General features: G+C 45.6%; 1 protein-coding gene across 1 annotated transcript in view; it reads left to right on the top strand.

Annotated features, from left to right (window-relative positions):
* LOC122923656 (carcinoembryonic antigen-related cell adhesion molecule 1-like) overlaps positions 1-19,885 on the top strand; it is a 79,031-nt gene extending 59,146 nt beyond the window's left edge. The window contains exon 10 of the mRNA XM_044274511.1: positions 19,511-19,885. The gene's annotated coding sequence lies outside the window, so the exon portion shown is untranslated. The remainder of the gene's footprint in view (positions 1-19,510) is intronic.
* The last annotated feature ends 1,420 nt before the right edge of the window (positions 19,886-21,305 follow it).

Here is a 21,305-nt window from a genome sequence, read left to right as displayed (position 1 = left end):
TCATAGTGATCACACAGGTGACTGACAGCCATCGAAGCCCCACAACATGGCCGTGGGGCATCGATGGGTAAGGGAGAGTTCACATCTCAATTTCATTTTATGTTCTCCTGATCCACAGAGGTAGAGATGAGCGAAGTTTAAAAAAAATAGATTCAGACGATTTGCCCAATTTTTCCTAAAAATGTTATTTGATCCAAATTAATTAGTCACAAAGCGCTTTATAAATCAGCTTCGGCATTTCCTGACCTGCAGGGAGACTGTATCTCGGTGTACATCACTGTGCAGTGGAGAAACATGCAAAGCTAGTCCGTGGTAGCAAAGCAGTTCTGTGAGTCCGTATGACATGCAGATGACCGGCGTCGCTCTTAGAATCACTGCACACTTCACTTATTTGGGCAGTCACGGGGCCAACACTGACCAAATACCTCAAGTGTGAACTTAGCCTTACAGGACGATGTTAGTGTCAGGTATAAAGAACCGTGCAGTGGCCCAAGATTTTACTATAGAGTGAAAGAGCGCACTCATTTAACGTCATCACCTGATTCCACATAGATTCCTACAGAACCTGTTCTATTACACGCTGAGACAAGTAGAGCCCCCGACAGAGTGGAGAGGGGGTCCGCAGTAAGGTTGTGCTGACCTCACTGTTTATTTTTCCCTTCTTCTGATCCATCATAAGAACAACCCAACAAAAACGGATCCTGTCTTTTGAGAATCCATCTTTACACGGTCAGTATTTGGTCAGCAATTGATCAGTATTGGTAAATTGTAACGGACCGTTTCCGCAGACAAGGGGTTAAAATCCGTTCAGGCGATATGCCCCTTTCCGAGAGACAGGCACAGCTACTGCAGAACACCAACCTCCCGAACTGGATACAAAATAGCACTCCAAACTGGAACCTCCCAAATAGCTGTCAGCAGGCGAACAGGAAAAGCATTCAGTCGGCTTACACTCCTGGCAATCAGTCTCCAACAGCATACAGGGAATCCCCCCAATGACGAGACAAGGCTCCGTGATCAGGGTCAAGCAGTGGTCTGACTGTACTTCAAGTACAGCCTCTTTTATTGATAAAAAAACAAACATAGTACTGCCCACAGGGTTTTGAAATCCAACCAATCAGTAATTCACAACACACACAATGTAAATACAGCAACCAATCGTTCCCGCCCCCTAGAGGACCAGAAGGGAGACTGCGACACAGGACAGATACAACATATCCCCACAATGCATCATGGTTTCCTCCTCTCTGCCTGGGAGACGACCGAAGACAATCCAATTATCTCTCAGGACAAAGGGGAGATCGCCAATACACATGTGGAGACAACAGGACAGACATCACTATTTAAACACACAATGGGACAATGGGACAATAGAACCACACCCAGCATATTCCTCCCAAGCTGACAAGTTACACTTATTATAAGTTGTTACAACTTTGTGAGGTTACATTGTCCATACATATAACTTACATCAATTTAAACAGTATAACTTGGGGACAAACCTATCCAAAATTCACTGGAATAGGTTCAGGGGTTCAAAAGTTACTATGGGCCATAATCCTGAGGCAAGAGGCCTTCAAACAGCCCCCTCCAAAACCCAGTGGCGAGGTTGGTTTCGCCACACATCTCCCCCCCCCCCCAGGGAAGACTAACCAGATACCTGACCTCACGCCGGTCGGTACCTGAGTTAGTCTGGCAGGCCACCCACAACAAAATACTGGACCTGCTGAATTTCGTAGCCTGTCTCTGTCCAGTGAATCCACCAAGATTATATTTGTAGCTGGTACTCCCGGTCTCTGAGTTGCTCCCTGGCTTGGAGTGGAGGTTGCTTTGTGGGCAGGGATCAGCGGTACTCTGCCCTGGTGCCAGCGTTACCACGGAAGAAGCCTGTTTGGAGTCTGGTTGTTGGAGGGGGAAACTGACTGTCTCCCCTTTGGCTAAACAGCCCTGTTGCTGGGGGACAGGACCGACTGTCCCTACCCCCTGTGCTGTAAGTGCAGAGACCACGGTCCCATCTGCAGAGTTGTGGGGCTTACTGTCTCCCCCTGGTGCGTTAAGCTGCCGCTGGGGAGAGGGGGTAACAAGCTCCTCTCCCATACATACTTCCAGCCGCTGGGGAGGGCGACCGACCGCCTCCGCTCCCAATACAGTGTCCTGCTGCTGGGGAAAGGAGACTGGGCTCTCTATTCCCTGTAGGACACTCTGCCGCTGGGGGACAGGACCGACTGTCTCTGCCCCCTGTAACTCCGTCAGCCACTGGGGAATGGAGACTCGGCTCCCAATTCCCAAAAAATCATGCTATTGCTGGGGGGCAGGAACAACTACCTCTGCCCCTGTAACTCAGCCTGCCGCTGGGGAGGGAGGCCGCTGCTCTCCCCTCCCTGCACTTCACACTGCCGCTGGGGAATGGAGACTAGGCTCCCAATTCCCAAAAAATCATGCTGCTGCTGGGGGGCAGAAACAACTACCTCTGCCCCCTGTAACTCAGCCTGCCGCTGGGGAATGGAGACTAGTCTCCCAATTCCCTGCAGGACCGGTGGAGAGACCTCGGTCCCATCTCCACCGGCCACCTGGGGTTCTTCCCAGTAAACATCAACAATATCCTCCCAGCTGAAGGGCTCTGGACCTGGGTCTGACTTCTTGCTGTCCTGCTGAGCCTTCCCAATGGAGTGGAAGAGATCTCGGTAGTCCTGCTCCAGTTCCCACTCCAGGGTTGCTAGGTGAGCCAGGTCTTGCTCTACCTCATGGGGGTCATCCCAATTCTGCCTAGCCTCCCTCTCATAGAAAATGTCCTGAAGTCTGGACTGTGCAGGGCTCCCGAAGTCAGGCTCTGCAAAGGACTCCCATAACAAGCCAGGACCATCAAACTACTCTCCCTCTGGCTTGTCATGCTCAGCTGTCCAGGGTATAAACTGTGCTTCTGCAACCGCTGCTCTTCACTGGGGAGACTCTCACCTCGCTGGTATTGTACATTATCCAGGGCCTGGTACCAGAAGCCTTTCCTTAATGCATCCCGGCCATCCAGGTCCTCCTCCTCGTATAACACTGCTGGTTCCATCCTGGTGCTTTTAGGGTCGCTGTACTGGGACATGCGTTGCCCTTAAATTGTAGAATCCACAGAAATGGTGTCTCCTGTAGCTGTCCTTCTGGCTGTAGGAACGATCCCGCTGCTTGCCACCAATGTAACGGCACCATTTCCGCAGACAAGGGGTTAAAATCCGTTCAGGCGATATGCCCCTTTCCGAGAGACAGGCACAGCTACTGCAGAACACCAACCTCCCGAACTGGATACAAAATAGCACTCCAAACTGGAACCTCCCAAATAGCTGTCAGCAGGCGAACAGGAAAAGCATTCAGTCGGCTTACACTCCTGGCAATCAGTCTCCAACAGCATACAGGGAATCCCCCCAATGACGAGACAAGGCTCCGTGATCAGGGTCAAGCAGTGGTCTGACTGTACTTCAAGTACAGCCTCTTTTATTGATAAAAAAACAAACATAGTACTGCCCACAGGGTTTTGAAATCCAACCAATCAGTAATTCACAACACACACAATGTAAATACAGCAACCAATCGTTCCCGCCCCCTAGAGGACCAGAAGGGAGACTGTGACACAGGACAGATACAACATATCCCCACAATGCATCATGGTTTCCTCCTCTCTGCCTGGGAGACGACCGAAGACAATCCAATTATCTCTCAGGACAAAGGGGAGATCACCAATACACATGTGGAGACAACAGGACAGACATCACCATTTAAACACACAATGGGACAATGGGACAATGGGACAATGGGACAATGGGACAATGGGACAATGGGACAATGGGACAATGGGACAATGGGACAATGGGACAATGGGACAATGGGACAATGGGACAATGGGACAATGGAACCACACCCAGCATATTCCTCCCAAGCTGACAAGTTACACTTATTATAAGTTGTTACAACTTTGTGAGGTTACATTGTCCATACATATAACTTACATCAATTTAAACAGTATAACTTGGGGGACAAACCTATCCAAAATTCCCTGGAATAGGTTCAGGGGTTCAAAAGTTACTATGGGCCATAATCCTGAGGCAAGAGGCCTTCAAACAGCCCCCTCCAAAACCCAGTGGCGAGGTTGGTTTCGCCACATAAATAATTTGTCCAAAACAGAAATGACACGTGAATGGAATATTTTCAGGTCTTCTCTTGGACCCACTCCTGGTTTTGGCTTCCAAATCATAAGGCAATTCTGATGCCAAATACTGACCATGTGATAGAGGCCTAATGCTCCATTTGCATGAGTTTTTGCTATTTGCCTCTGAAATCAGTTTTATTCAAATGGCCTCTATCACACGGTCAGTGTCTGGTCAGTTTTTTGCATGAGTATTTGATCAGTATTGTCAAAGCAAAAACCGGTGGTTCCAAAGCAGAGATGAGACATAATGGAAATATTTATCTTCTGGATTTTGGACCCACTCCTGCTTTAGGCTTCCAAATCATGATGAAATCCTGATGAAAAACCCTGACTGTGTGATAGAGGCCTTTTGGATGCTCCAAAGACAGGATCCGTTGTGTTCTTTGTTTTTTCAGTTCTTCTGACAGATTAGAAGGGTAAAATAAACTGTGATGTCAACAAGGACAATAGTGGCCCTGTCACAGAGTAGTGAGGGTGGCAACTGCATGAGCAGTCAACATGCTGAACCAGTCACAGAGTGGTGAGGTGGCAACAGCGAAAGGAGTCAACTTAGTGGCCCCACTAACCCCAATTTAGTGGCCCCGTCACAGAGTGGGGAGGTGGGGGGCTACAGCAGTAGCAGTAACAGCACAAGATGGTGGGTGGCAGTAGGAGAAGATGGCAGCAGGTATGTGGCATAAGGCAGGTGGCAGTATCACAATAGCAGCTGAAGCACGTGGCCAGAAATAACGGGCCATTTTTCACAATGTTCCAGTATAGCAGCACACTGCAGTGAGAAGATTACTGCTAGAATGATCTAGTCTGATGCATCCAGCCTGATTCATCTTTAGAAAGGTCACCTGCTCTGATGCCAAACTACTGTCCGGGCAGGAAAGCTTGTCCAGGGCAAACTCATCCAGTTGCGGCCATACAAGTTTGGCTGCCCAGCAGTCCAGGGGATCTTTGATCTGCGGTAATAGTCAAAGTACACCAGGTCCTGCTGTTGCTGGATGGTTTCTTCAGTAGGCGGGTGAAGAAAAATGTTCATTAGATACTCAAGACTTAAGTTTCTGATGATGGAGCTGGTTTTGCTCCTTCCCATCCACCCCTTTCCAGCAGTCATGGCAGTGGAGCGTGAGCGCAAGGGTTCCCCTCAGTCAGACCTTTGTGAGGATGGGCGATGGCACACATAGACAGTGACCAACTGACTATATAGGATGTCTTTATAGTAGTTTAGTTTTTTATCCCTCTCAGCAAGTGTAAAAAAGGACACCATTTTGACTCAGTAGTGAGGGTCTAATATTGTGGAGAGCCCGTAGTCATCCCTCTGCTGAATGGTGATAATGCGGCTGTCACTACACAATCAACTCAGCATGCATCTGGCCATTTGCACAAGGAAATCAGAGGGACTCCCTGCCTCCATCTCTACTGCATACTGCCACAGTTTGTCAGGTTCATCTTCCTGGTCTTCTCATCGCCCTCCGGCCTCTCATGCTCCTCCTGTTTCTCTCCTGTCCCTTGGGCAGATAAACCACTTTTTCTGTGTAAAACTCTTGGGAGTTAATGTCCTCCTCCTCCTCAGGCTGGTACCCTGGTCCAAGGCTGGTGATCCATGGTCTGTGGCTCAGCGCCCCCATCTCAGCGTCTTCTTCTGGTCACTCATGCAGTCTGGCAGAGTCTCCCTCCAAGCACTGATCCCTAACTGCAGAGCACTAGGGGGACCTTCTAGCCGGAGGGATGGAGTAGAGAAACTCAGCACAAACAGATACAATGTTACACCTCCCGTCTCTCATGGACTTATATTACAGCTTCAGTGATACTCAATGGCAATGACACAACAGTTTTTTTCAGACAAAAACAGGTTTTCAGACATAGCGATAAAACCAGACAGTCACAAGGTCGGTCTGTCTGGTTTTGGTGGCAAACAAGTCTTTTTTTTCTCCAAAACATGATATTCTTCAAATCTTTTGTTAATTGTGTAAAATTCAAATAAAAAATACTGGGCACTCTCACTTATGCAGAAACATACAGTTTATTTAAGTACATATAATAAATAATCAATTTATCCATAAACGCATAATCCCAATAATAAAATAAATAGTAGATAAAAAATCCTAAAATCACTAAACACTAAAAGATGGATCCAAAATGGGGGATAGTCAATCCATAAGCATAGGGTATCCCAAGATATTGACTGGCGGTTTGCGGTAATTGATGACTATAGATGACATTTGCAATGTCCTATACAATTCACAGTCCTAATTCTTTGGAGAAGAGTAACGGTACTGCGGTTTAAAGAAATACATTTAGGTGAGTATATTCACGGCGTCCCGCTTGTACTCACTGTGCAGTGCAGTTCTTTCAGATCATCGGCTTGTAATCCAAAGATCACTCTTGTCTGCTCCTGTCGCCGCTGGATACTGCTGTAACTTGCTTGCCCGTGTCTTTGAGGTCCTCTGGCTGCCGCTCCGTAGTGACTAAGAGCAGGCAGACGCTGGGACTTGTATTTGCTCTCCCCACGTCGGATGACCTGCGCCACGATACTATGTAGCCTCGTGTGTTGCGCTTGTAGCCGCCGGTGTATCAGGGATTTGATAAGGCACGGGATCCTCGGTTGGTACAAAATAGCAACACAGCCTTTTAGTTCCAGTAAGTCTTGCTTTGGGATTACTTTGGGGGTCTCTTTACCAAACACATTTCGGGGTACTTGCCCCTTCCTCAGTGGTAGTGACTGCCCCGTAAGTGTTGACTTTTATAGAGCCCTGTAGATTATAATTATTCAAACAGGTGTTGATCCTCCTCCTTTTCCTCAAGAGGTGGTACGGAATTGGAATCCATTCTATTCGTAATTTCACCCAATTATCCACGCAAGAAAACTTGAATTTTAGCTTGCGTAATGCTTAGTGTACAATAGTGTTCGCCGGTACCTGTATCTTAAATTACACTATTACAATAATTCATTGGCCTCTTTTATTTTATTTTCAACCCAAAGACAATCCCATTCAATTGATCTCATTTATTTTCAACCTACACAAAACCAATACAATCCCTTGCGGTATCCATGCGGTTTAATTTATTAATCGGGGGATTAAAAATGACAAGTTGTATATCAATTATTCTTTTGTTCCCCCTATCTGTTACATGTAGCATAATGACATAAATTTAAAGTACACTAACAGTGGGATGGTCAGATGGCCCTAATAGATTTTCAAGGATTGGCACAGGGGTATTAACCCCCTAATGACCAAGTCCAATGTCAATCTCCATATTACTTGATCTCATCTTCCATAACCCACTGTTCATACCTCCTATGGGGGTCATATATGTCATTTCCACATTACCAACAGGAAATCATTTTTCATTTTTTTATTTTTTAAAATATAATATTTTTTAAAATATAATATTTTTTATTATTTAAAATATAATATTTTTTATTCTATTCAATTTACCTGAGGGCACTTTTATTTTTCATCATTTGGAATCAGGGGTGGATTGAACCTTCCCAAAAAGGGGGATGAGATGTTAGGTGGAGGTCCCCCATGAAGGGCCGAACCCCCCAGGACAAGAAAAAACCTGCAGGGGTTTTGCCGTCCATGGGGGACATCCACCAAATTACAAGAATCCGAATAACTCAAATTCTGCGTTCAATCCGCCTGGCATCAAAGTATTCAGTTCATATATTCGTTGGGACTCTAGTCTGGACATTTTACTTATGTGGTCCCCTCCCCTCCAACCTTTCTCCACCTTATCAATCGCCGCAAATTTCATGCCTGTTGGATTTTGGTTATGCATTAACTTGAAATGTTTAGAAAGTGTGTGGGTTTCTAGGCCCTTCTTAATATTAGTAATATGCTCGGAGATGCGTTTTTTTAGGAATCTTTTTGTTCTCCCAACATATTGGCCTCCACACGGACACTCAATAATATAGATGACATTATCAGAGTTGCATGTTAAAAAGTCCTTTATTATATGTTTGTGGTTGTTAACCGAGGATATAATTTCTTTTGTTTTCCGGGGAAAAGATGTAATCCTACAATTTCCACACTTTCCGCATCTATGGAAACCCTCCATATTTAGCCAATTTTGTAGAGAGGTACTTCCTATGTATCTTCTTTTTATTGTTGGGGCTACCTTATTCCCAAACTGGGGGCTTTAGTAAAGGTTATCCGAGGTTTTATTGGAATTAGGGGGCCTATTGTTTTGTCCTTCTGTAATAAATACCAGTGCCTCCCTATAATTTTTGGGATCTTCCTATATTCATCATTAAAAGGTAAAATAATCCGTATTTCATCCTGTAACGGCACCGTTTCAGCAGACAAGGGGTTAAAATCCGTTTAGGCGATATGCCCCTTTCCGAGAGACAGGCACAGCTACTGCAGAACACCAACCTCCCGAACTGGATACAAAATAACACTCCAAACTGGAACCTCGCGGATAGCTGCCGGCAGACGAACAGGAAAAGCGTATCAGTCAGCTTACACTCCTGGCAATCAGTCTCCAACAGCATACAGGGAATCCCCCCAATAACGAGACAAGGCTCAGTGTTGAGGGTCAAGCAGTGGTCTGAAGTGCTGGCACACCCAGCCTGGTTTTTATTACAGTTTTGCAAATACAGGACAGATACAACATATCCCCACAATGCATCATGGTTTCCTCCCCTCTGTCCCGGAGACGACCGAAGACAATCCAATTATCTCTCAGGACAAAGGGGAGATCACCAATACACATGTGGAGACAACAGGACAGACATCACCATTTAAACACACAATGGCACACCCCCACAGCAAACACAGACATTTAACATATCCCCAGATAGCTCAAGTCTGAGTGCATATCATTAGGTGAATGGCACTCAGAATACACGAATACAATAATATTAGCTATCTGGGTGCCCTCACATAACATACAATTTAACCGAACGCATAATAAACATAAAATACAATTCTACAGACAGATTTAAGCTGTGCGGCCGGTCTGTTTTCTCCTTTAAAGTTACTATGGGCCATAATCCTGAGGCAAGAGGCTTTTAAACAGCCCTCTCCAAAACCCAGTGGCGAGGTTGGTTTCGCCACACATCTCCCCCCCCAGGGAAGACTAACCAGATACCTGACCTCACGCCGGTCGGTACCTGAGTTAGTCTGGCAGCCCACCCACAACCCAATACTGGACCTGTTGAATTTAGTAGGCTGTCTCTGTCCAGTGAATCCACCAAGGTTATATTGGTAGCTGGTACTCCCGGTCTCTGAGTTGCTCCCTGGCTTGGAGTGGAGGTTGCTTTGTGGGCAGGGATCAGCGGTACTCTGCCCTGGTGACAGCGTTACCACGGAAGAAGTCTGGTTGGAGTCTGGTTGTTGGAGGGAGAAACCGACTGTCTCCCCTTTGGCTAAACAGCCCTGTTGCTGGGGGACAGGAACGACTGTCCCTACCCCCTGTGCTGTAAGTGCAGAGACCACGGTCCCATCTGCCCTGTTGTGGGGCTTACTGTCTCCCCCTGGTGCGTTAAGCTGCCGCTGGGGAGAGGTGGTAACGAGCTCCTCTCCCATACATACTTCCAGCCGCTGGGGAGGGCGACCGACCGCCTCTGCTCCCAATACAGTGTCCTGCTGCTGGGGAAAGGAGACTGGGCTCTCCATTCCCTGTAGGACACTCTGCCGCTGGGGGACAGGACCGACTGTCTCTGCCCCCTGTAACTCCGTCTGCCGTTGGGGAATGGAGACTCGGCTCCCAATTCCCAAAAAATCATGCTGCTGCTGGGGGGCAGGAACAACTACCTCTGCCCCCTGTAACTCAGCCTGCCACTGGGGAGGGAGGCCGCTGCTCTCCCCTCCCTGCACTTCACACTGCCGCTGGGGAATGGAGACTAGGCTCCCAATTCCCTGCAGGACCGGCGGAGAGACCTCAGTCCCATCTCTACCGGCCACCTGGGGTCCTTCCCAGTAACACTCTACAATATCTGCCCAGCTGAATGGGTCTGGATCTGGGTCTGTCACCTTACCGTCCTGCTGAGCCTTCTCAATGGAGTGGAAGAGATCTCGGTAGTCCTGCTCCAGTTCCCACTCCAGGGTTGCTAGGTGAGCCAGGTCTTGCTCTACTTCATGGGGGTCATCCCACTCATGCCTAGCCTCCCTCTCATAGAAAATGTCCTGAAGTCTGGACTGTGCAGGGCTCCCGAAGTCAGGCTCTGCAAAGGACTCCCATAACAAGCCAGGACCATCAAACTCCTCTCCCTCTGGCTTGTCATGCTCAGCTGTCCAGGGTATAAACTGTGCCACATACCACCAAAGCGCCTGGTAGGAATCCTCCAGCCATAGCTCCTGCCATACCCGGTGCTGTAGTTCTATCACCCATTCCTCCAGGGGCTGCTCTCCCAGGAAGGACATCCGCAGGGCCACTTGCTTCTGCAACCGCTGCTCTTCACTGGGGAGACTCTCACCTCGCTGGTATTGTACATTATCCAGGGCCTGGTACCAGATGCCTTTCCTTAATGCATCCCGGCCATCCAGGTCCTCCTCCTCGTATAACACTGCTGGTTCCATCCTGGTGCTTTTAGGGTCGCTGTACTGGGACATGCGTTGCCCTTAAATTGTAGAATCCACAGAAATGGTGTCTCCTGTAGCTGTCCTTCTGGCTGTAGGAACGATCCCGCTGCTTGCCACCAATGTAACGGCACCGTTTCAGCAGACAAGGGGTTAAAATCCGTTTAGGCGATATGCCCCTTTCCGAGAGACAGGCACAGCTACTGCAGAACACCAACCTCCCGAACTGGATACAAAATAGCACTCCAAACTGGAACCTCGCGGATAGCTGCCGGCAGACGAACAGGAAAAGCATTCAGTCGGCTTACACTCCTGGCAATCAGTCTCCAACAGCATACAGGGAATCCCCCCAATAACGAGACAAGGCTCCGTGTTGAGGGTCAAGCAGTGCTCTCTGATGTGCTGGCACACCCAGCCTGGTTTTTATTACAGTTTTGCAAATACAGAACAGATACAACATATCCCCACAATGCATCATGGTTTCCTCCCCTCTGTCCCGGAGACGACCGAAGACAATCCAATTATCTCTCAGGACAAAGGGGAGATCACCAATACACATGTGGAGACAACAGGACAGGAATCACCACCCAAACACACAATGGCACACCCCCACAGCAAACACAGACATGTAACATATCCCCAGATAGCTCAAGTCTGAGTGCATATCATTAGGTGACTGGCACTCAGAATACACGAATACAATGATATTAGCTATCTGGGTACCCTCACATAACATACAATTTACCCGAACGCATAATAACATAAAATACAATTCTACAGACAGATTTAAGCTGTGCGGCCGGTCTGTCTTCTCTTTTACAGTTACTATGGGCCATAATCCTGAGGCAAGAGGCTTTTAAACAGCCCTCTCCAAAACCCAGTGGCGAGGTTGGTTTCGCCACACATCCTTTTCCCCATCTGTATGTTTCACCTTTTCTGAAAAAAAGTCTTCCCTTTTCATGTTTCTCACTTTGTTCAGGGATCCCGTTATTAATTCCTCTGGGTAGTTTTTTTTCTAAAAATGCCTCTTTCATCTTAATGGCCTCTTTTTCAAATTGATCTTCTAGTGTGCAATTACGCCTTATTCTTTGGAACTGACCCTGCGGTATATTGATCAACCAGCTGGGTAAATGACAACTGTTATACAGTATATAACTGTTTCTCATGGTGGGTTTCATAAAAGTGCAACATTTGACTAACCTATCCTCTATAAATAATTTTAGGTCTAAAAATTCTAACATCTCCTTGCTAATATTGTGGGTGAACTTTAAATTAAGATTATTACAATTAATAACCCCTAAAAAAAATTCTAAAGATTCTTTGCCAGATTTCCAAATAAAAAGCACGTCATCTATATATCTTTGCCATAGCACCAGGTCCACCCCCAGTCGAGGGGTGATGTTCCGTTCCTCCCAATCCGCCATAAATAAATTTGCATAACTGGGGGCGAACCTGGTGCCCATGGCTGTGCCCTGAGTTTGAAGGTAAAAATCTGTTTCAAAGTTAAAATAATTATGCGTTAATATAAAATCAATACTTTGGGTTAAAAAATTAATCTGCTCCTCCTTTAGCCTAGCTTCTTGTTTTAACTGGGACTCAACTGCTCGTTTTCCTTGCTCGTGGTTGATAATAGTGTATAGGGATTGAACATCCAAAGTGCCCATCCACCAGTCCTCTTCAAATGCCATATTTTCTACAGTTTTTATAATTTGTGTTGAGTCTTTAATATAAGAGGCATTTTTTTGGACTGTCGGCTTTAATAGCACGTCAATATACTTGGATAGATTGCACATCAAGGACTCGATCCCTGAAACTATGGGGCGACCTGGTGGGTTGTTCATATCCTTATGCACTTTCGGTATGCAGTAGAATACCGGTATCCTGGGGTATTTATTCAGTATAAAATTGTATTTGTTCTCTGTCAAAATCCCTCTCACTTTACCGTCCTCCACTAAGTTCATTAGTTCCACCAAAAAATCACCAGTTGGGTCTTTCATTAGTTTTTTGTATGTCTCCTTATCCCTCTAGTTGTCTATAACATTCCTGTTTGTATTTTTCTGCGTCTTGTACAACTATTGCCCCCCCTTTATCGGCTGGGCGGATAATAATCCTATTGTCTTTCTGTAGTTGTTTTAGGGTACCAATTTCTCCCTTCGTTAAATTTTTGCGTCTATATTTATTAGTGTCTTTTATTTTTCGTAAATCATTCTCCACACTTTCTTTGAATGTCGCCATTTCATGGCTAATTTCGTTCCTTGGATATTTTTTGGAACGTTTTTTAAGTTTGGTATGTGTAAATTTTTCCCTCTGAATATTGTTCTCTATTTCCTTCTCAATCGGGTTTTTTGAAAAATATTTTTTAAGGCATAACCGCCGTATAAACTTCTCCACCCCTATGAAGGTTGAGAATTTGTTAAGTTTTTCCGTTGGGGCAAATTTTAGGCCTTTATTTAGAAGGTGTTTCTGAACGTTAGTCAATGTGATTGAGCTCAAATTAATGATGGAATCATTGATCACTTCTAATTCTATTGCCTGTGGTGTCTTTACCTTCCTCCTTCCTCTCCGTACCTTCCCCGTTTTTCTTCGTGATATCTCGTGCTGTGATTGTGTGAGTTGTGCGGTTGTCGGTATTTCCCTATATTCTGTGTCTTGAAATCCTGTTGCTCCCTGTGCACTTGTGGCCTGTCTCTCAGGTTGTATTGGTGATCTGTCTGTGGTCTGTGATAAGGTTTGTGTGTTCCCCTTGGGGGTGATGGTGGCCTGGTCCGTATACGGTGATGCGGTGGGGTCCGGTCTAAAAAAGAAGCCCTTTCATCAAAAATCTCAAATCTATTATAGATCGGTATATTGAAATTACTAGACCTAGTGTTGTCTTTGGTGTAATTATCCCGTAAATCAGTGCTTTTTTCTATCTGCTCTTCTTCCCTAATACTTTCTATTCTTTCCCTCTCCACATGTTGTACTCCCTTGTCCTTTCTATCTTTTTTATTTTGAATAAATAACATTTTTTTTATTTTTTTCTCCATAATCTCTCGTTCCATCTTATCCAGATTATTACATAATCTGGTTTGTAACATGATTTTAGGATTTTTTATCTAATATTTATTTTATTATTGGGATTATGCGTTTATGGATAAATTGATTATTTATTATATGTACTTAAATAAACTGTATGTTTCTGCATAAGTGAGAGTGCCCAGTATTTTTTATTTGTATTTATTCATTATTAGAGGAAGGGCGGATCCTCTTTACTGGGAGCACCTCCTCCATATTTTTCCTCAGTCCTGTGCGTCTCACAACTCTTTGTTTTAATTGTGGAAAATTACCAGCTTCTCATTATTAGCTAGAAAGTCCCAAATGTCTCTTGGTGTTCATTAACCCTTTGCACAGTGCTGTGCAAATGAGCAGGGTATAGATCACACTAAACATATGAAATGCTGTTACACAGTATAAAATTGTATAAGTCATTGCAAGTTAACACTTTAAAGTGAAATAAAGTAAGAAGTTTATAACTTTGCATAGGGGAAATAGACAAATGGCCAGACTTCACAGTTCCTTTGCTCCAGGACACTACAATAGAAGGAGGAGTGGAGCTAGTGACTCCTGCTCTACATCACAAGAAAAAGAACCACCACATATCTGTAAGCGTTTGGACGTGTGATTCCTGGCTTGTGGTGACTATGTGTCTTTTATTTTCATTTAGCCGTATAGAAAATAAACAGAAAGTGTACAGGAATCAATCAAGTAATCAGTGATCAGGTCCTGTAGGGGTGTAAATGGAAGCAGAATAGAGTGCAATAATTTTGCAGGTACAGGTATCGATGAGCTATCCTCAGGCTTGGTCATGACTATCAGATCAGTGGGAGTCTGACCCCCGTCAACCCCACCAATCAGCTGCTTCTGAAGCCATGCTGCAGTAAGCACAAGGCTCTGTGCACTGTGTGGTTTCCTGCAGCGGCGCACTGAACATGAGCGCCCATTCACTTGAATGCTGCAGTACCCTAGTTCAGCCACTAGATAGCGATGTCTGCCTCCAGTTATGTACACTGCATTGTTTCCAGCACCATGGTATCCGAGACAGCGTATCTGTGCTGGGTATCTAACGCTTTAATTTTCTCCCCAAGAAATAACATTTCCTTTTTAATTTTTTAGTAAATGATTTTACTTTATGTTCATCTCCAACTCGTACCGACCACAAACCACTTGTGAAAAAAATGCAGAAATCAATGGCGGTATTGTTTGGGTCCTTCTGCAATTTTTAAAAGATATTGCGTTCTAGGTACCCCAAATTATGAGACCCACCAAGACCCAAGCCTATCCTGAGTTTGGAGGGCAGTGTCGGTGTTCCCCCGTTTTGTGGTCCATCAGGATATGTTGTATCAGGTAAACCAACTATGGGGTGAACATATTGAACAGTTAGTGGTCCCCTAGGCTTATCGCAAACTCGTATTAGAGTCAGCCCACCAACATGTTCTCGGGGGACATCTAGGAATGCAGAAAACACAGGACCGGATTCCACAGCGGTTTTACTGGGCCAGTGTGTTTAGAGAGGTGGACAAGTTTTGCGAGTTATGCCCGACCTGCCAAGCAACTAGCCCCCAGCACCTTTTCCATAGTCCCTTGGTACCTCTCCCGATCATCGAGGTACCGTTTGAGCGAGTCACGATGGACCTCTTAGGCCCAGTACTGAAGTCCGCTAGAGGACACCAACACATCCTGGTCGTCCTAGACTATGTCACTCGGTACCCGGAGGCAGTGCCACTGCGACATACATCTGCTAAACTGATAGCTAAGGAGCTAATGGAAATGTTCTCCCGAGTGGGACTACCTAAAGAGGTTCTGACTGACCACGGGACCCCTTTTATGTCTAAGGTGAGGAGGGAGCTCTGTAAGTTGCTGCATATCAAACCGTTATGGACGTCCATTTACCATCCGCAAACGGACGGTCTGGTTGAAAGGTTTAATAAGGTGTATAAAGATGGGAAGGACTGGGACCTTCTTCTGCCCTATCTCATGTTCGCTGTGCGAGAGGTACACCAGGCCTCTACTGGGTTCTCACCCTTCAAATTGCTATATGGCAGACAGCCTTGCGGTCTCTTGGACATAGCCAAAGAGGCGTGGGAACAGCAACCCACTCCACATAGAAGTTTCCTTGAGTACGTTACCCAGATGCAAGATTGAATAGAGACAGTGTTGCCTCTTGTTTGGGAGCATATGGAGGCAGCTCAGCGAGCCCAGAGTCCGGTCTATAATCGTCAGGCCCGGGTTCAGATCTTTAACCCAGGTGATCATGTTTTGGTTCTGGTGCTGGCCGTGGACAGTAAGTTCCTGGCCAGGTGGCAGGGGCCCTATGAGATACTTAAAAAAATTGAAGAGTTAAATTACAAGGTACACCAGCCAGGGAGGCGAAAAGCCGGAGCAGGTTTACCATGCGAATCTATTCAATTCGTGTAAAGATAGGGAAACCTGTACTGAAGACAGCCCGGCTACCACAGAAATAATAAAGGAAGCGGCTACCACAGAAATAATTGCTGACAAACTCTCCTCTAAGCAGGCTCAGGAGGCCAGGGAGTTTATTAGCCAGAACACGGATGTGTTTTTGGATCTCCCTGAACGCACTTCCACAATTCGGCATGACACTGTCACTAAGCCTCAAGCAAAAGTCCGGTCAAAACCATACTGGGTACCCGAGGCTCGGCAATAAGCCATATCGGAGGAGGTGCAGCTAATGTTGCAGCTAGACGTAATTAAGGAGTCAAAAAGTGAGTGGGCTAGTCCTATAGTATTGATACCCAGCCGGAAGGGACATTGTGGTTTTGTAACGACTTTCGAAAACTTAACGAGGTTTCTAAATTCGATGCGTATCCCATTCCCCGGGTGGATAAGCTCATCGAGAGGTTAGGACAAGGTATCTTTCTGTTTTGGACCTCACAAAATGGTACTGGTAGGTGCCCTTAACAGAGGCTACCAAAGAGAAAACTGCCTTCATCACACCTGAGGGGTTGTATCAGTACAAGGTGCTAGCCTTTGGTCTGCATGGTGCCCCTGCCACTTTTCAATGGCTTAGAAACATTGTGCTTCGACCACATTGTTGGTACGCTTCGAGTGCAGGCTGTAGTGGACTCCCTTCGGAAGGCGGGACTAACAGCTAACCCCAAAAAATGCACAATAAGGTTAGAGGAGACTAAATACCTGGGGTATGTCCTTGGGCGTGGAGTCATCAAACCCCAAGTAAACAAAATAGATGCGATAAGAAATTGGCCCCGACCTGTCATCACTAAACAAGTAAAGTCGTTCCTGGGAATGGTGGGATATTACATGAGGTTTGTTCCCCACTTTTCTACTGTAGCCGCGCCATTGACAGGGTTATTGAAGGGACGCAAGTCAGTGATGGTTCACTGGAATGATCAGACGGAAGAGGCTTTCTCTGCTTTGAAGTCGTCCCTGTGTGGGTCCCCGGTTTTGGTGACGTCCGACTTCAAACGGGAATTCATAGTGCAGACAGACACCTCCAAAATAGGCCACGGTGCTGTACAGTCTCAGGAAGTCAACGGGGAGGAGCATCCCGTTGTCTTCTTAATCCGCAAGCTCACCCCAGCCGAGACCCAGTATAGTATAGTGAAGAGAGAGTGCCTGGCCATCAAGTGGGCACTCGAGTCTCCTCGCTACTATTTGTTGGGGAGAAAATTCTGCCTGGTGATTGACCACTCCCCTCTCAAGTGATGAGCAGGGCCAAAGAGAGAAATGCCCAAATCAAGAGGTGGTTCCTGTCCTTACAAAACTTTAAGTTCTCCGTAGGACACAGGGCAGGCCGCGGATGCCCTGTCTCGAGTATACTGTATGGCATGTGTTCACCCCCTTAGGGTTGAACAAAGGGGGAAGATATGTAAGAAGGTATAAGGAATCATTGTGGATGATAGGTACGTGTCACCAAGGTTCCTGGCCTCGGTGGAGTAAGAGACATTTTTTATGTGTCAGCAGCAGTTGCTGTTTGACACCTTAATACTTAGTATGGCTGTATAGCTGATCCGGGACAGCTCTCACTGGAAGTTGTCAAAGTACTGGGTGGGTGTCTACTCCCCATGTTCCAGGCTGGGTTTTGCAAGACCTACCTCAGTCTGACAGTGGAGCTCTGGAGGTGTGTGTGCTGGGATCTGAGGCTCATGCCGTGCTGGAGGGCTGAGACACGTCTGTAAGGGAAACGGGCCCCCTAAAAGCTGGCTATGGACTACTGGAGGCAGAACTGCCAACAAGGTGATTTTTGCTCTGTGGACTTTCCATCGTGTGTGAACTAACACCAAGACTGCAAAGTGACGTTTTGTTTTTGCTTTATGTGTGAATAAACACGGAAGTTTGATTTGGTAATTTGTCTCTGTACTGCGTCCGCGCACCCTGTCTATCAGAGCGAATCCCCACAGTGGGACTCCAAACTGTAGCTCTTTGTGACTGAATGAATCCATTGATTTTACATGTTTTATTGAATAATATGACTTATAGACTGGACCAAAATTTCTGTGCTAAAGGCTCATGGGCCCTGGTGCAAAAGTTCACCTGGGCCCCCCTTCCCACAGTGCTTTGTGGCCGGAGGCAGGGGAGCACATAGCCTTTGTGCTGCCTGGTGCAAAAATTTTAATCCACGCCCCCTTGCAAATTCTTGACCTAACCTCTTCCCTCCAGCCATAGTTGTAACTTGACCAGCAGGCACCTTCTATAACTTTGGTGTCTTCTTATGCGGCAGAAGCGTCTTTGGCCCCTTCAGGCTTCTGGGACCTCTGCACCCCCTATAGCTATGCCCCTGCACTAGGATAGTTCCCTAGTTTGCACACTTTGCTTTTTTCATACAGACGGTGTGCCCTCTCCCTCCTCCCCAATACACCCCTTTTATTTATTTATTTATTTTTTATTATTGTTATTTTTCAATTTTTTTCCATTTATTTTCTTTTTACTTTAATAAATTTTTGACTAAGAATAAATACTGCATCTTCTTTCATCTCTCTTTATGCCTGTAGTTTTATTTGCGTCTGGATCGGCTTACAGGAAGCGATGTACCGTACTTCCTGTTTTTGTCCCGCCCCTTCCCATGTGTTTTTATACCCACGCGGGGTATACTGACTCCATTATTGACCCCTGGTCTTTGTAGCATATTGTTGGCTTCAGCACTTTTCCTGACTGTTATTCATGTTTATTGCTCCATAGTTTACTATAATGCTCAGATTTGACTCCGGGGTTATTCCGATTTTAGCAGATGTAGAAGATCCCCCCCTGGTGGCCATTCTTCGTATCGCCCCCTTGCTATGAAAACTTCTTTAATCACAGCAAAAATATTCTAAATGATGCTGGTATTGTGTGTTTTATTCATTTTTGGGCAGTAGTTTAGTGTTTTTACCACATCTACTTTCTGGCACCAGATGTCATTTTACAGTCTGCAAAGAATTGTGAAATTCGTGAGAACTTGTTTTTTCTCCAGTGTTTTTTGCATTGTGTTTTTGACACTTTTGTCAATCACAGCTTTCTGCAGGTGTGGAAAAACAATGGCTCTAAGTAAAAAAAATATAGGGGGAAAAAAGCAGGTAAAAACCACACAAAACTTCCTGTGCGAGGGAAACCAAGTGGTTGTAAAGGTAAAATAATTCTGCATGTGATATAGGGGGCCCTTCAGCCCCAGCTGATTTCTCGTCTCGGGGGCGCCTATGAAACATTGGATGGTGGGGGGGGTCTGTGCATACCGTAAGAGGTGACTGAGTGACCAGAAAACTGGATTTCAAAACAAATTTAACAATAGAAGGTTATTTCTCTGTTATAATAGGAACATCTGCTCTGGAGCACAAGCTGCTGCTTCATCACGTGAACATCATGGGCAGACAAGTGACAGCTGAAGTCCCTGTGGCCCATTGTCTCTACACCGGTGGACTGCAGCAGTACGACGCACCACGAGACTCAATGTCTAAACCCAAGAAAGCAGAGGAAAAGCAGCAGAACATGAAAACGTCCTCAGGACGCCGCTCAAGATGTGTGAACAGGACGTACAAACTGCTGACAAAAACCGCACTATGAGCCCAAAATTCCACCGAAATCAACACTCATTTACTCATTAGTGGCTGCACGTGGCAGTCGTACTCCAGTGGTGAATGCTACTAATAAGCGCTATGCTTTCTTATATACCTGCTATATAATGATTGTATTAAAGGAATTGTAGACTTTTGCAACCAATGTTGTCATGGTTTCAGTGCATGTAAATGAATAATGAAGTAACACCATTTGGTGAATATATTCAGAGCTGTATTTGTCTCCATGGTTACAGACTACAAACACAACTTTGGATGTAGTCGGATCCTACAGTCACGTGTTGCTCCACTATCTCTGCCCCATCTCCTATCACCTTTATATTAGAAAAAGAGAGACTCTGGAAATTACGCTTCAGGGAGGCAAGTGTAGAACTGTCCATGGGGCCCGATACATGCTAAGGAGCAAGGTCTAGAATTATCCATGTGGTCTGATACATATTATAATGTAAGGTCTAGAACTGTCCATGGGGCCTGACACATGCTAGGAAGCAAGGTCTAGAACTATCCATGTGGTCTGATACATATTATAATGTAAGGTCTAGAACTGTCCATGGGACCTGACACATGCTAGGGAGCAAGGTCTAGAACTATCCATGTGGTCTGATACATATTATAATGTAAGGTCTAGAACTGTCCATGGGGCCCGACACATGCTAGGGAGCAAGGTCTAGAACTATCCATGTGGTCTGATACATATTATAATGTAAGGTCTAGAACTGTCCATGGGACCTGACACATGCTAGGGAGCAAGGTCTAGAACTATCCATGTGGTCTGATACATATTATAATGTAAGGTCTAGAACTGTACATGGGGCCTGACACATGCTAGGGAGCAAGGTCTAGAACTATCCATGTGGTCTGATACATATTATAATGTAAGGTCTAGAACTGTCCATGGGGCCTGACACATGCTAGGGAGCAAGGTCTAGAACTATCCATGTGGTCTGATACATATTATAATGTAAGGTCTAGAACTGTCCATGGGACCTGACACATGCTAGGGAGCAAGGTCTAGAACTATCCATGTGGTCTGATACATATTATAATGTAAGGTCTAGAAATGTCCATGGGGCCTGACACATGCTAGGGAGCAAGGTCTAGAACTATCCATGTGGTCTGATACATATTATAATGTAAGGTCTAGAACTGTCCATGGGACCTGACACATGTTAGGGAGCAAGGTCTAGAACTATCCATGTGGTCTGATACATATTATAATGTAAGGTCTAGAAATGTCCATGGGGCCTGATGCTAGGGTGCAAGGTCTAGAACTATCCATGTGGTCTGATACATACAGTCATGTGAAAAAATTAGGACACCCTTTGAAAGCATGTGGTTTTTTGTAACATTTTTAATAAAAGGTTATTTCATCTCCGTTTCAACAATACAGAGAGATTAAAGTAATCCGACTAAACAAAGAAAACTGAAGAAAAGTCTTTTCAAGATCTTCTGTAAATGTCATTCTACAAAAATGCCTATTCTAACTGAGGAAAAAGATAGGACACCCTTGCCCCTAATAGCGAGTGTTACCTCCTT

Source organism: Bufo gargarizans, unplaced genomic scaffold (genome assembly GCF_014858855.1).
Source record: "Bufo gargarizans isolate SCDJY-AF-19 unplaced genomic scaffold, ASM1485885v1 original_scaffold_1791_pilon, whole genome shotgun sequence".
Lineage (NCBI taxonomy): Eukaryota > Metazoa > Chordata > Amphibia > Anura > Bufonidae > Bufo > Bufo gargarizans.
Note: the sequence above shows the minus strand (reverse complement) of the source record. Positions and strands in the feature narration are given on the sequence as shown.